Genomic DNA, 16,754 nt, shown 5'->3' on the forward strand with positions numbered 1-16,754 from the left:
AAATGGTCAACCCATGAGCCCCACGTGAAGCAAGGATCAATGGATATAGTATAAGATTTTGCCCTGGGTTCAAATCCTTTTTCAATCATGAAGAGACATAATCTTAAGTGTACTACATATTTAGAAATGAGAAGTATTGCCTAATCCTATAATGATATTTCAAAGGTAACGAAACTCTAGGGTGACAGTGGGCTATTAATTAGCTTATACATATTAAACTTTAAATAAAAGCATTTTTTATGAGAACTACTGGTAAACACAGTCAAGGCTTTTAATTAACAGGGCTTTTAATATTTTTGTTTGAAATTATTTGCATAATCACACACAAACCAGTTTAGAGTTGTTAGATCACAATACATGTTAGATCACAATAAAATTGAATGGTGAAGAAAAAATTGAATAATTCGTATGCTAGCTTCAAAGCTACTATCTGGTTTTCTGAGTAAACACTGAATTAATTTTTTTCCTTAGATTTGAGAACCTTTGTATTTTATTTGTCCATTATCATAAAGCAGTGCTATTTTTAAACTTATGGAATGTGTGTAGTGTAGCCAGGAGATCCTAGGATTGTCTGGCAGCCAGGCAAGAGATGTTTGAAGGTAGTCTGCCATCACCTGCCTCCACATCATGACCCTAGTGTTCCTTGGAGGCCTCCCATCCAAATACTAGCAAGAATCAACTCTGTTTAGTTTTCCAAGATCTAACAAGATTAGGCATGCCTGGGCTATCCAGGTCAGATAGCAGCTTAACAGTTTGACTTTACAACTTCACCCAGTTCAAGTCTGTTCTATCTCTGTAATTGATTTAATAGCAGCCTCAGAACTACACACATACTGCATTAACTGGGAACAAAAGGAAATAATATAATCTCTATTTATACTATAACTGTATGAAGTATTCCCCACACAGCATCCTACTTAAAATAATTACCTACTCTGTTTCCCCTGGCAGTTTTGTAGATAAAAAGGGGCGAAATCTCAAAAATTGATAAAGATTTTTTAAAGGTACTGCTTCTAAGTCTTGTTTTATTAAGACACAACACAAAAGCAATTCATAGTACAGAATTCTTCTCTTTCTAAATCTCCCAAAATCAAAATGTGTGATGTCTGAAGCAGATTTATTGTTCAGATCACTAATTTTACAGGTAAAAGAAATCTGCTACAAATGGAAAGAACATCTACTAATTTGCCTGCAATGACCACAGTTTCCAATCTATGCAAATTCATGCAACATTCTGTCATCCATATGAAGAATTTCATGGCTCAAGTCTAGTGATTCTAAGAGTGCAGATGTATTTGCATAAACGGACATTTCCTCTGGGCACTTCCATACAGCACTGCTATTTCTATAGGTGACCCAGAATGAGCCCTTTATTTTGCATGCCGAGTTGCAAGACAATAATCATATTCCTACATGTCACCATAAGCCTTAGGGCCTAAGGTTAAAATATTGCCTCAATAACTTTACCCTAAAGCATATGTCACATGACCTCCTGGTCACCCAAGTGAAGCCATTTTGTATTACAGAGAATTCATTACAAAGTCAGAGCTGTATGAACATATTTTATAAAGATAAAATGGAAGCAGAGGCAGGAACATTCTTTTGCTTGATTAAGCACAGTCTCTTCCGGCAAGTCTTTTAAAAATAGCAGAACTTATTTACTGCAACAATAGGGAATCCTAGATTCATGGAAATAAATCTTTTACATGCTTTAATCCTAAAGCTTCATCTGTGCACTTCAACTCTGCAGAACTGCTGCCTAGCACCAGATGATAATGGACTATGTGGACCAATGGCAGAAGGCAGCTTGATGTGTTCAAAGCAGCTCCCAGTAAAATCAATGGATTTAATGTCTTTTTTAAAATATGGTTAGGATTGGATGATAAGGTTCTCTTGCAATAAAATCTAGGGACCAGCTGTAATCATACTTTTGCAGGTCCCCAGTAGTAATATAGAAACCTTATGTTTCTGTAAGACTGGTTTTTTCAGGTAAGTGTGTATTGGGCTACAATTTTACAAATCTGAAATCTGAATGTTCTTCAGTATCCCCCCCCAAAAAAAAATAGGCTTCATACATACATATCCTGTATGTAAAGAAGAACAAAATGTAGTCTGTGAGAATATGCATAGTATGTTTGTTACAGGTGATCCTCCACTTGAATTGGCAGACTTTAGATTTTTTAATTTAGGGTATTAATAAACTATTATCAATAATTCCAAGTTACTGTCCCTTCTATGACATGTCATAGTTAATAGGAAAAAAATTTCACTAAGGTTTATTTTTAAATTAGTTTAGACTCCATACTACTATGCCTTTTAAAAGAGATTACATAATATTTGAGGCTAATATTAAAGCCTTACATTAAGCATTTATATATGCCTTTTTAAATATATAAAATGTAATTGTTCACATGTTCATGAAACAATTCTATGTAGCAGGATGTTATTTCCGTCTTTCTGAAAAGAACCGAAACCAAGGAGAGAATTTTTGCAGAGTCCATGAAGCTAGTTGAGGCATGTCATATGCTATACAGACACTACTGCAATATAGCAACAATCCATATGCAAGTTGCCATGTACACAGCCATGTCACTGTGACTGGCCAGCTTCTCTGCTCATACATACCTGTTTTGCTACTCAGTCACCATATCTCACAACAAAAATAAGTGTATATGGCAGAGGTTCCATCTTCACCACATATGAAGCTGACTTCAATATTTCCATGAAAGAAGTAGAATTTAAATACAAAGCAAACTCTCCTAAACCCTGAGCCACAACTGGAGAGGAGGGCTGCCAGAGCTTTAAGCACATAAGGATTGTTCAGTGTCTGGCATCCCCAATCAAGAGATTCTCTAGTTCAGTTCTAGGAAGGACCTCTCTGTCCGAGACCTCAGAGAGCTGCTGCCTGTCAGAAGATACACTACTTCTCTAGGCAGGCCAACCAGCATACTGGCCAGCCAGCTTCACATGGCTCTTATACGCAAGACTACTTACCTACTCATTACAACTCTTTTTTGTCCTCAATCTGGCAGTCTTCACAACTCACTGGGAACAATAAGATGCCATCATAGTTTCTTGAATGATCGGATTGTCATCAATCCTATTCAGGGATGTGAACCTGAAGTAACCGTGACTACTTCTAAAAGGTATCCTTATCAGCAAAGAGGCAATCCATCCTGGTTCAGTGACTGTATCAAATTCTAGAACTACAAAATAACAAAATTTGAGTTCAGTGGCACCTTTAAGACCAACAAAGATTTATTCAAGGTGTGAGCTTTTGTGTGCAGGCACATGAAAGCTCATGCCTTGAATAAATCTTTGTTGGTCTTAAAGGTGTCGTCGGACTCAAATTTTGTTGGGCTACTTCAGACCAGCATGGCTATCCACTAGATGCGGTCAAAATAGTTAAAGCTGCAAAAACAACAACAACAAACAAAAAAAACAACTTCTAAAACACACTCAATTTAAAACAATTATACAAATCATTGCTAATATTGCCGAGTAGTTACTTATCATTTGCAATCTGATCAAAATATACCCAGATCTCTCAAAGTGATAAGACCAATTATTAGCACAACACGCTGCCAAGATAGATAAATTAGACAGTTTTAATGGTGTTTTATATCTTATTGTTGCAAACCACCCCAAGCCCATTCTGGGAATGGACAGTGGACAAATCAAATCGTAAAATGGATGAATAAATATTTCACCACTTTAAATCACAATATTGTTGAAAAGGTTTCTAAATAAAATTCCCCCTCCCAATATACTCACAAACACTTCTTTCAGCTTAAACCTTTATCCCACTTGTATGCCAAACCGTTGATTCAGTAAGCAGCAACTCAAAGTGACAGCCCTCCCCCCTCCCCCAACCTGCTCACTGCTCCAACCTGCAAAGTGCATGAATGAATGAATCAGGAGGGGGGTGGGGGTGGATGTGGGTGCTGGCCATACTGCCAGCTTTTACTGGCAACTACAAACACAAATTCTCCCAAAGTCTGTGTTTTCAAAATGTCTCTTGAGACTTTCTCCCTTTAGGATCCATATATACATGGTCGGTTAACAACAATATATATGATTGTCGTTAACGGACCTGGCGTTGCACAGCATCAGTGTCGGAGGCAGTTTATTCCCTTTTGCTCCACCCTAGTGTCCCTAGGGACGGGGCAGAGGTTGGAAGGGGTCCAAGCACATCTATATCTCAGATCCTTTATCTTGTCCCTCCTCCTGCCACTGCTGTCTCTGCCTCTTCCGCTCAGTATCAGGATCCCTGGCCCCCTTGGCTCCCCCTTTGTTAACTCTCAATTATACCCGATGTCCATATTATTACCTAGATCTCATCATTCTTACGCCTCCAATAACAAACAATGGATCGGGCCCAGCTTGTTCCCTTCCAATGCTGCAGGGGAGGGGAGGGGAGCTGCAAACCGCCCCAATGAAAGCAGGAGGAGAACGGCTTGTCCGGCAGCAACCGAGTTCGGCTCTGGGGTGCCGTGCAAAAATGAGTGGCCGGAGTGGGTTGCTCAACTCCGCCTGCCGCCACCGCCTCCTCCTCTGACATTCTCTCTGCGGGTGCGGAAAACGGGACCCAAAGAAAAGCGCCCGTTCTTCCCCTCCAGGCCACCGGGCCTCCGAGCGGACCTGCCGGGAAGCGCCCAGGCTGCAGCCTCCACCTCCGCCCACCCCATCCCGGATGAGCTCACCTACCTAGCCCCAGAGCAGCAGCAGCAGCAGCAGCATCGGCGGGGACGGCAGCCGCTGAAGAAGCTGGTGATGCTGCCAGGCCGGCACATCTCCCCTCCCCTCCCGCCTTCAGCTCCGCGCCGGCCTCCTCCTGGGTCCCAGCATCGCCTCGCTTCCCCGCCGCTCGAGCGGAAACGGCGCCAGCACCCACCCCGCGCCGGCAGAGCCCGCTCCGCTCCGCGCCCCCTCCCTCACTCCCCTCCCTCACGGCCTGGGGAACAGCTCTCGCCTCAGGCACACAGGGAAAGGACGAGGGAGGGGGAAGGAGCGACAGCGCCCTAGCCAATCGGCGACAGGGACCGCCTCCCTTCCGTCAGCCAATGGCAGGAGCCGGAATGCGGAGGCCGCGTCAAGGGCAGCCTATAGAAACGAGCCTAGGCAGCAACTGGAGACCCAATCCCCGAGACAGACGTAAGAAGGGTTTCTTATCCCCGCCGCCCACCGCTCGCGGGCTCTTCTGACTTCCATATTGACTGTGGGCAGATTTTCTAGCAGAGGGCAGAACTTCAGCGGAGCAGCCATTTTGGAATGGGACAGGGAGCGAGGCCGGTACAGGAGAGGGAGGCCGAAAGAGGGGCTGGCGAAGGCGTCAAGAATGTGCTTCCGCAGAGAAGCCGGCCCAGTCCGCGGTTATTTGGGAGGGAGTCTTCCTGAGTTCAGTGGCATTTACTCCCAGATGAATGCGCACAGCCTTCCAAAGTCCGGGAACTACAGCCCACAGACGGACTTTTATTTGCATAGGAGTCCAGGATTTTTTTCTTGGGGGGGGGGGGTCCCCATGATCTCTTTTCACCAGGGTCGCCAGCTCCGGGTTGGGGGAAGCCTGCAGAGGGCGGGTTTGGGGGCGGGGAGGGCTTTCAGTGGGGTTTGCATCCGAAGTGGCCATTTTCTCCCGGGAAACTGGTCTCTGTTGCCGGGAGATAAGCTGCAATTCCGGGGGTCCCCATCTCCCACCTGGAGGCTGGCATCCCTATGCCTTGACACTGCAAACGCATGTCTTGAGAGAACTGATAACGGAGCAGCGTCCTGCCGCAACACCATCTCGCCCCCAAGCCGTGAGAACGGGCCATACATGGGGGCGGGATGACTCCATTAAATGTAGAGCTGTAGCCCGTTCTGCAGCAGCCCCCCCCCCCCCCGGAAGATTAGCTTTGAGTTCGGCTGCGACGTCAACAATGTATATGTGGGACCCCCATTTTTTGAGTCCTGATGATGGAATTGTGAATATTCTAGTAAAGGTAAAGGTATCCCCTGTGCAAGCACCGAGTCATGTCTGACCCTTGGGGTGACGCCCTCTAGCGTTTTCATGGCAGACTCAATACGGGGTGGTTTGCCAGTGCCTTCCCCAGTCATTACCGTTTACCCCCCAGCAAGCTGGGTACTCATTTTACCAACCTCGGAAGGATGGAAGGCTGAGTCAACCTTGAGCCGGCTGCTGGGATTGAACTCCCAGCCTCATGGGCGGACAGCTTCAGACAGCATTTCTGCTGCTTCACCACTCTGCGCAACAAGAGGCTCCTATTCTTCTAATAAAGTTCTAATCTGTTTTTTTTTCTCACCAGACTTTACGCTTCCAATATTTTTTCCTATTTAAACACCTACTGCAACCTAATTTTGTGTTGTTCATACGTCCTAAGTAACAGCTCCCCACTTAAAACCACAATAATGCCATCATTCATATAGGTTCCTTGTTCTCTTCTGGAGAAACACTATTAGATTTGAACTCGTTGGAGTCTGGGAGGCCAAAGTCATAAACTAATTGCCCCTCATTACACCTTTCCATCTCCCTTTTACACTCTTTCAACTTAGAAATACTTTGATTGTATAATTTACTCTTGATTGAATCTTCGCTTTCAGACTTCCATTGCAATTTAACCCTGGTGCTGTCCCTCTGCAGGGTCTTCAGGCCTTAATTTGCAGTAATATGCCCAATAATCTGTTTCTACTACTGACCAGGTTATATCATCTTCTAAGTTTAATAGTCCATGTATCTACTATAGTGGACTCTAAATAAATGTGTCTTTAAAATGAGCTGCTCATAGTACATTATTTCTGTCAAATTTTAATTAGTCTGCAAGTCATAATTAAAAAAAAAACAGTGCTAATCATAATGGCAAACTGAAGTGCGTGATAGAAACTGAAATGCTTCCATGTGGGGGAAAATTATTCCTGCATATTAGATTCTTATTGTTTTTGAATTTTAAAAGAGAAACAGATAAAAACTAATTTTTGTTTTTGTTTTTTTAGGTAAAGTTAACATAAAAGCATACTACTCTAATAAGGTATTAAAATCATAATTTGGGCATCCATCACTCCCCTGTCCTTCTGCTAGTGCTACATGAATGGAAAAAGTACACTCTGTCCTCTTTCTACACCAATACTTAAATAGCTTTAAACACATCAAACTATCTTTTTTAAGGGACTGTAGGGTTCCAACTGAAGGCCCACTATCTCTCTCATTTGCCTTGAAAGCCCCTGTTTGGGGTTGCCATATGTTGGCTGTGACTTGGTGGTACTTCACACACACAGAATCCCCGCTATATACATGAGTGCCCAATTTCACTGAAACCCCTCACCATTTGGGAGCCAAAGCTAATCTATCATCACTAGCCTCCTTTAAACATTTAAAAGGCCCTATCTAGGCTTGGGATATGCCCAGTGAACTCTTTCCACTCAGAAGATCAATGGGCCATGGTCAAAATGTGAGGGGCCAATGGTGCCTTCTGTGCAATTTCTGCCCCATTACTCTCGGCCTCTGCCCCTGCAATGGATCTTTCCAACTGCTGATTGTCAGACAGCTGGCTGTCAAAGGGCCAACTGTCATTGGGTACCTGACTCAGAGGATGACCTGCCATAGGTCAGTTGTCTGGTTTGAGGACCAGTACAGAGTGCATGTTTGACCCCACTGGGCCTGGTAGTTGCTGGGCCTGACCATGTGAAGGGCTGAGAAAGGCGTCTCAACATGCACTCCCAAGACTGGTGCAGAGCATTCTGCATTGATTTCCCCATGCACTTTTAGGTGGTGGTTGTGTTTCTTGTTATTGGCCGGTCATAAAAGTTATTAACCTGGATGTAATCAGCAGACATAGAGCCCACCTCTGAAATCATTTCCTCCATTGGAACTGGAGTCTGGAGATCAGGTATAATTCTGTGACAACTCCAGGCTCCAGCTAGAGAATGGAAAATCTAGCCTGATGCTTGTTTTTTTGTTTGTTTGTTTTTTTGGGGGGGTGGGCTGCCATTGAAGTTTATTCTCTAAACATCTCTGCTGTAACACAAGTGCTTCACCATGTATGTACAGCATCCATACCCACAACCAGAGTCAAAGATATCTCTAGTCCACATTGGATTTGATTGAAGCTAGATTTAATGGTTTTGTAATCCAGTCCTACAATTCTTGACTTTACAAAATGAGAGCATGTTGCAAGGTTGTTGTAAGATTAGACTAATAAACATTATAATAATATCCTGTCTCACCCGCCATATCATAAAAAATCATATGGTAATGCAAAGTGCCATCAAGTCATTGTTGAATTATGGCAGCCCTATAAGGTTTTCAAGGTAAGAGACATTCAGAGGTAGTTGGCCATTGCTTGTCTCCATGTAATGACCCTGATATTCTTTCCCATCCATTTCTTTCCCATCCATTCCCATCCATTTACTAGCCAGGGTTGACTATACTTAGCTTCCAAGATTTGATGAGATTGGGCTACTCTGGGTTATCCATGTTGGGACAGGATTTCATAAAGAGACTATAAATACTGCCATTCCCATAACAGGGTACACATATATCTCTGGAGAGTGGCGGGCTAAAAATCTAATAAACAATTAAAAAATATATTTATAGCTGCGAAAGTTAAATTCAGTAATATGCTTCTGTGTGTAAACAGTATTTTGGGATACAGGTTGACTGTACACTAAATAGTAGTCAGTGTGATGTAGTGGCAAAAAATGCTAGTGCACTCTTGGTAGGTATCAAGAAGTGTTAACATCTAAATCATAAGATGTCATAGTCCTGCTGTACGTCAAATTGGTCAGGCTACACTTGGAGAATTGTGCATAGTTCTGAAGGTCTCGGTTCAAAAAGGATGTGGAATTGGCTACCTGGGAGGGAGGGAGCTCCCCCTCGCTGGCAGTCTTCAAGCAGTAGCTGGACAAATATTTCTCAGGGATGCTTTTCACTGATCATGCAGTGATCAGGGAGTTGGACTAGATGTCTTTGTGGCCCCTTACAAGCAGTGGAGTATTAGGATATGGTGACCAGGGCTCATGTCCTGGGTATGATGGGAGTGTACTGGGCCCTGTCAAGTCCCCCATGCAGTGGGCACCATGTGCCTCAACCAGCCTGTGCCCAGTGACACATCACCCTGGTGGGCAGAGAATGGCCCAGCAGCACATGCACCAGCTATGGGCAGTCCAGCCCCCCAACATCACCCTCCTGGCAGCTGCCAGTCCCCCAACCCACTTTCCTAACAGCAAGGACAAGCCTAGAGACTTGCAGCCCAAGGTGGCTGGCCCCTTTACTGCCTCTCTAGGTGGGATGTCAGGGTGGTGGGATGTCAGGAGCCATGGAGAGGGCCAGTTCATGGCTGGGCATTTCTCTTTGAAGGCCCTGGCCCCTGTGTCTCTAAGCCATGTCCATCTGTTTGCCCTGGGGGCCAAATTGGCTAAGTATGCTACTGCATCCAACTCTGATTCTATGTAATTCACAGTATGCAAATTCAGTTGCAGTTTTAATTTTAAGTTGCCTTAGTTGCCCTTAATAATATCTGCAAACACAAACATACACACAAGGTTTGGCAGAGGGAATGTCCTCTATTCTGGGATTCTACCAGTAGCTATCCTATTTCAAATCTTTTACAATATAATGCTGGTAGATTCAGGAGGGTAGCCATGTTGGTCTGAAGCAGCAGAATAAAATTTGAGACTAATAAAATTGTATTCAAGGTATAAGTCAGTGGTTCCCAAACTTCTCTGGCCTACCGCCCCCTTTCCAGAAAAAATATTACTCAGCGCCCCCTGGAAATTAATTTTTTTTTAATTTTAATAGCAATTAATACCCGCCGGTGATACCGGCGCGCCGCTTGGTGTCCAATTACTGAGTAGCCGCGCCAAAAGACGTCGGCGTCACACCATCGGCGCTAGCTAGAGACGGCGACCAGCGATTCTGAAATACGTTATTCCCTACAAATAATGGACCTATTCCAAGTATACGACTGACCTATTTATAGCTGCAGCTGGCGGGGACCGGAGAACCAGTCTGTTTCTCTACAAATACTTTACCAGAGAATCGATAGTTTTCAGGCCTAGTAAAAAGGCTTAAATAGGGACCAGAAAACGGTTATAAATAAATTACCGATAAATAAGTAAGAAATTTTGGTTTTAGGCTAAAAACATAATACAAATAAAGGATGTCGTTTTATATTTATTGGTATGTTTACGAGTTTGAAAAAAAATTATTCAAAAATTCAGAGCGAGACAGTCTTGCTCTTCGGCAGAGAGAATGGAAAGTGCGGAGCGATACTGTCTCGTTCTTCAGAGCGAAAAGGTTTGTAAAGCGCATATAATAAATAAATAATACTCACCAACTATAGTCGCACTATTTGTTAGTTAACTTTAACTTGTACAATATCACAACAATCTAATTTAGAGTTATATTATGCTGTAATTTTACCCAAATAATTACGGGAAATCTCCTGATACATAGCGTGCTCCAAAATCTGCTGGTAGTACTGCTGCTGCCGTTCCAGACTTGGGCCTTGCGATTCACCAATCGCACGAGTGGCAGTTGCCCGCAGCAATGCTCGTAGTACTCACGTGTTTTGGAACGGCAATTCAGTGGCACCGCATGAACAATAGCAGTGCGTGATTGCACATATTTCAGTGCAAGTGAGGGAGTAGCTGAAACCGAGCTAACATCCAGTACGTTGTTCAAAGAAAAATTAAGCGTTATGAGCGGAATACATAAATCAATTTTTCTAAATCTTCTCTTGTTTCTTTTATGCTTTCACTGCCCCCTTACAGTTATTCATCGCCCCCAAATGCACCTGTGGCCCATCACCACCCCCCTGGATCGCTGCAGCACCCACCAGGGGGCGGTAGCGCCCACTTTGGGAATCACTGGTATAAGTTTTCACGTGTATGAAATTTACTTTTGCCATATATCTGTATGCTTATGATGCTTTCTGCATTTAGTCTGAGGAAGAGTGCATGCACTCGAAAGCTCACGCCTTGAATAAATCTTTGTTGGTCTTTAAGGCACTATTTATTGCGCTACCTCTCAGGGTTCTTGTGAGGATACAACAGGGGAGAAGAGAGTCACATGCCCTAATCTGAACAACGTGGAGGAAGAGCAGGATAAAAAAAATGCAAAGAAGACATATGTAACTTTCTTTTCTCTGCTGAACTTACTTGACTTCTGGTACTTATTCTAGCGGTTGTCTACCTGGCTTTGTTGTTTTCAATTTTCTGCTTTGGGCTGTTTTGGGATTTTTTAAATAATTATTATTTGACTGCTATCTGTACATTGTTGCTTTGCAGGTTATAAGTTCTCATAAACTTAAATGTACTCCGGGGAATGGTAGAGGACAGGAAGGCCTGGAGGATCATTGTCCATGGGGTCGCGATGGGTCGGACACGACTTCGCACCTAACAACAACAACAACAACAACAACAAATGTTTTGTTTTAATTAAATATTTCTAAACCTTACTTTGTAAGGCCTCTTGAGTTTTGCTTTAAGTAGACAGGCACTTCTAAAATTCTCCAAGTAACCAACCCCCCCCCCCCCCAAAAAAAAAAACTGGGTCAAACTCTAGGACTATATTACTTGGACCGCTGAAGTGACATGGGCAGTGATACTTACTCAGTGACTGTTGGAAATGCTACCTGTGGCTATTCTGAGCCAGCATGGTGTACTGGTTAAGAACAGCATATTCTAATCTGGAGACCCTGGTTCATTCCCCACTGTTCCATATGTAGCTTGCTGTGTGACTCTGGATCAGTCACAGTTTTCTCAGAACTCTCTCAGCCTCACTTACCTCATGAAGTGACTATTGTGGGGAAGGGAAGCCACTTGGAGACTCCTCAGGGTAGAGAATGGTGGGGGTATAAAAAACCCATTCTTCTTTGTCCTCACTGTTTCCTTAACATGTCACTTGCCCCACATTTCAGAAAACTGGGTAAGGCTGGTGAGGGTTGTGGTTAGCAGGCAGTTCTCATTTAGCACACACAGAGAGGTACCCCATCTCTTGCAGCTTATGAGTTCAACTGGAAGGGAAGCATCTTACACACACACACTCCAGCCTAATAAAGAGTTCTTTAGAACTTGGGCACAGTTTTATGTTATGTTTGACTTGTAAAGCCTTTCTCCATGTCATTAAAGTTGAACAGTGGTGGGATGACACAACCCTTCATATACTGATGTACTCTGGTAATTTAAAAGATTATAGTTAGGCACATTTAATATATCTTGTTGGATGGGTGTGTGTTTGAAGGAACATACAGCTGTTGTGTGGCTCTTTTGTGGATGGTAATCATGAGGACCTTAATTTGTGAGTACCCTAGTTCTTACTGATGATGTGAACCTCTTTTTGGGTTGTCACCATTTCAGATTTCAGATGAGGGATTCAACATGCCTATGCACAATATTCATTCTTAGAAAAGTAGATATTAAGGAGAAGGTAAGACCAGAAATCTTTCTGACATGTTAGTTTTCTTTGTGTAGGATTCTCCCACGTATGCACATGATGAAAACACTCCCATAATGTGAGGTTCTGCCACACCCTGGAATAGTACAGCCCACACACAGATTACCATCTTGGTAGGAATTAGGTCTCTACAGAAGCTATTTGGTTCATGTGTGTAGGAGCTGTTTGGTTTCATGCCGTGAAAATGCACTTGGTGTGATCCTGCCCTGCCCTTTGACATCAGACTGTATGAAATATCTTTCGTGTAGAGATCTCACCACGGCAAAGTTTGGGAGAAACCAATCTTTGCATTCCTCTGGAAGTAGCTTCTTGTTTGGTGTCATACAGCACAACAGGAAACGTTAAAAAAAATTAATCACATCCTTCTAATTGACTTGACCATCCAAAAGTTTAGAAGGCTGCCACAGCGCCATCTAGTGAACCCACATCTTACTGTATGCATACATTGTGCTGGCACTGGCAGCTATGCTCCTCAAAATTGGACTGTATAACCATTAAGGGTCCTGAAAATCGGATGTGTTTTCTCAATGATAAGCAAAAAATTGATGCCTGACCATCTAATATTGCTTTCCATTGGATCAGATCCTTGGTCTATTGAGTTGCTTCTGTCTGGTTGCTTTGTTTGACAGCCAGTACTTCTCCAAGGTTTTAGGACAATTTATTTCCAGCACGGATGTTTTACCACTGAGTGGCACTCCATTCCTGCAATGAGTGATAAGACAATTTCATGAAATCGTAATGGCAGTAGATCATAGTCCTGATGAATGAGCACTGCCATTTAAGAGCAGGCGGAACAATTCATTTTGTGCTTCTTTAAGGTAAGTAGGTAAGCATCATAGAGAGCAGTCCTACACAGGTCTACTCAAAATCCTACTGGGATCTATTCAAGTAGGGATCTAATCCTACTGGGGTCTTCTCTCAGGGAAGTGATTTTAGGGTTACAACAATAGCCAATGAGTCCTTTAAAATATTATCAAATATATACAGGATGAGTCCTCTGATGATGGTCAAACATCCCTGCTGATTTTGTGAGTGAACTTTAGGCTGTATACAAGTACTGTTCTCCAAATTTAATTTTTCTCTGCTCTATCCCAGCATTGAACTTTGCATGATTCTCCTTACCTAAGGGTTACCTTTTATAGGACTGTAGGTTTGTGTCTGAAGTGTTACACATCACCCCTAATATTACTGAATATACACCATTACTTTTAAGCCCTCATGTTATTAATTTATTTGACTTATATATCGCCCTACCTAACAAACCAGCTCAGTGTACACTTGATTTTTCTTTATAAATGCATTCAGTAATTCTCAAGTTACGTTCAACATGTGCAGCTAAATTTGTGAGTGAAACTATACATTAACTTAGGTACTTGTCTCTGGTTTCATTTGTAAACCACATGCACATTGTCTCTTACATTCAAAGCAGGATATATGTCCATTCACCACATATCAATACATGCGCTGTGCATCTGCACAGAATTAGTATAAAAGTTTTTTCCCTCAAATACCCCCATGTTTACAAAATGCGGGATAATCAGCTACACATGACCAATGAATCCCATATGAATTCTGAGCCTTAGGTCAGAGTATATCTTGACACTCTAAGTTATTTGCTACCTATGTGGACAATTACGTAAGATTCATATGCAGTACACATCATTTATTTCAGAGGCAAGGCAGAAAGGCTGTTCTATTTGTGCTAGTTTGGGTCTTCTGAATCAGGGGATTGCCATGGGAAAAAAGTTATTTACAATCACATTTCAGCCTTCCTGCACTTGTGATATTGTTGAGAGAGGCTTCAAGTCCAGTTTATGGGTTTTTTTTTTTTACAACCAGTATACAGTAATAGGCTGGAAGCTGGAGAGGCTTAAAATATGAGATACTAGGAGACTGGGGACTGGATCTTCCCGCTGTCTTTTAAAATGCAATTACAGCTGCATTGGGGGCCCCACCTGGATCCACATGAGGTCAAAAAGAGGGGGTTTCAACTTGGCCCCAGCCTGGTGGAATGAGCTTTCGGAAGAGCTAAGGGCCTTGTCAGAGTTGTCAGCTTTCCTAAGGTGATCAGATTGTCCCACTTTTGGAGGGACATCTGGGGGTACCTGGCAAACTGTACTTATGTTGAAATTAAATATATATATTACAATACTATTTTTGCGTTCTATGCGTTCTATGAAACTTTTTGTTGCTCCATATAGACCAAATTTTTAATCAAGAAACCCTCCCCCAGTCGATGTTGTCCCGCTTTACCAGTGTTAAAATCTGGTTACCTTAAGCTTTCCACAGGGCCTGCAAGATGGCGCTCTTCTGCCAGGAGAATGGTTGAGGCCAGGGTGGGGTCCCAGTATTACCATCAGAGGATCTCTTAATGAGACTAATTTAGGATCCTCGCTCCCAGTGAGAGAGCTTGACTATGTTGAATGGGGGTTTAGGATTGCTGTTTTATAGTTCACCATTTTGGTTATGCATTAAGGGGTATTTTTAGGGGTTTTTATTGACTTGTAAACCACCACATTTGAGAGCGGCGGTATATAAATATAAGAATAAAATAAATAAATAAATAAATAAACAAACAAACAAACTTATCTCTCAAGGTTTGAAAATAGAAAATGATCTTTTACCATCAGACAAAAGACAGGCAAAAGATTTCTTTTCCCTTTGAGGGGTATTAGCACTAGGAACAAGCATAATTTCAATTAATGACACCCAGGAGTGGTAGAAGAATTAAACTCTCCCTGTTCTTCCCATGTTCCCTGAGAAGAAATGCCTTGCACCCTGGAATTTCCCCAAAGGTTAACTATTTCAATTCAATCTAAATTATATTTTAGGTTTTTAATATAATGATTGTTTATGGTTGTTATTGAATTATTTAAATTGTTTATATGATTGTTGTTACCTGCTCTGAGCCTTTGGATTTCCATTTTAACCATTGATAGGCATTTCTGAGAGCCATACTAGATGTTACAGTGGTCACAGGTTAGATCCCTAATGACAGATCTGAGGAGTGGGAGTGGGAGTGGGGAATAAGAGATGTAAGATCACTTGATCCCACCATGCTGATGGCCTGATCAGGATGAGGTCTTTTTAAATGGCCAACATTCTCTCTAAAATGGGAAACCCATGTTCACAGTACAGTTTGTCCTCAAAATGCCTTTAACTGGCTGCTTGCACTTTGGGAAAGGGAAGAGGAGGGCATCTCCCCATCAGAAGACCTAAACAGTTCCCTTTAGAAATGCTAAAAACAAATAGTCAAGGACTGAAATGCTGCAGATGGATTCAGGTGGGTAGCCATGTTGGTCTGAAGCAGCAGAACCACATTTGAGTCCAGGTGCCCCTTTAAGCCCAACTAAGTTTTATTCAAGGTGCAAACTTTAGCGCACAGACATGTGTACGCACATGGAAGCTGATACCTTGAATAAAACCTGGTTGGCTTTAAAGAGGCCCCTGGACTCAAACGTTGTTCTGCTGCAGAGGTCTGTAAATCAAGCTGCAGTTAGATCCCTTGCCTGGTTTGTTTCCTTTTTTCCTTTCCTCTAGCTGTTCGACAGACCTCAGCTGGCAGGGGTGGGGGTGGAGTTCCCCAACTTGGCTCCCTTTTGAAAACGGAGCTCTGGCTCGCAGCACCCTTGTTCTCATATAGCACCTTCCACAATGTTCTAAACTTAGCACTCACCCCCTAAACAAGTCTATCACTCTTCCATCAGCAGGCAGCAAATTGGACAATAAATTCTTGTCTCATATAGTTCACGCTGAATTAGCCTGAAGCCAGAGAGGGTGATTTACTTCTCAGCATGTTTAAAGGCAGAGGTCAAAGCAATAATAGAAAGTTCTTCTTACTCCCCCCACCCCACCCCCAAAGTGGTTTTACTGTCCTGGCTGCAGTGCAACAAATTCTACTTGGCAGAATGAGTTGTACTGGATAGAGGAACGATAGAATCTCTTTAGTAAAATGAATGTTTATCACTTGAACTATAAGGAAGTTAGCTGTTCCGTTTGGCTTTATTTAGCATACATTTGTCCTGCTTTTCCTCCAGAGTCTGAAGCTGTCTCCCGTGGATGCACTGACCAGATCCAGGCCTGCTTAGTATCAGCAATGTGGCGACACTGGAAATCAGGAAAACTGATGACTCCATTCCCCCCCCCTTGCACACCCTTTGGGGCCATTCATAGGTGCCACTGATGAAATTACAAATTCTCTGTTGTCCAAAACAAACACAAAAAAACCCTCCCTCAATTGCTGCTACTATTGAATGCTGCCTGCTTCTGGTTTTCTTTATAACTAGCGCCTCTCTTAACTCTT

The 16,754-nt window shown here is 42.8% G+C and overlaps 1 protein-coding gene across 5 annotated transcripts in view; it reads right to left on the reverse strand.

Annotated features, from left to right (window-relative positions):
- The window catches only part of SOCS5 (suppressor of cytokine signaling 5), a 79,148-nt gene extending 74,245 nt beyond the window's left edge, over positions 1–4,903 (reverse strand). For 4 of the 5 annotated variants that reach the window (XR_013230961.1, XR_013230962.1, XM_077337050.1 and 1 more), the window contains exon 1: positions 4,708–4,903. The gene's annotated coding sequence lies outside the window, so the exon portion shown is untranslated. Of the gene's footprint in view, positions 1–4,330; positions 4,557–4,707 lie in introns of those variants that run through there. The other variant, XM_077337036.1, reaches the window with a different exon arrangement.
- Between the last annotated feature and the right edge of the window lie 11,851 nt (positions 4,904–16,754).

This window comes from Paroedura picta, chromosome 1, assembly GCF_049243985.1.
Source record: "Paroedura picta isolate Pp20150507F chromosome 1, Ppicta_v3.0, whole genome shotgun sequence".
In the NCBI taxonomy this organism is placed as follows: Eukaryota; Metazoa; Chordata; class Lepidosauria; order Squamata; family Gekkonidae; genus Paroedura; species Paroedura picta.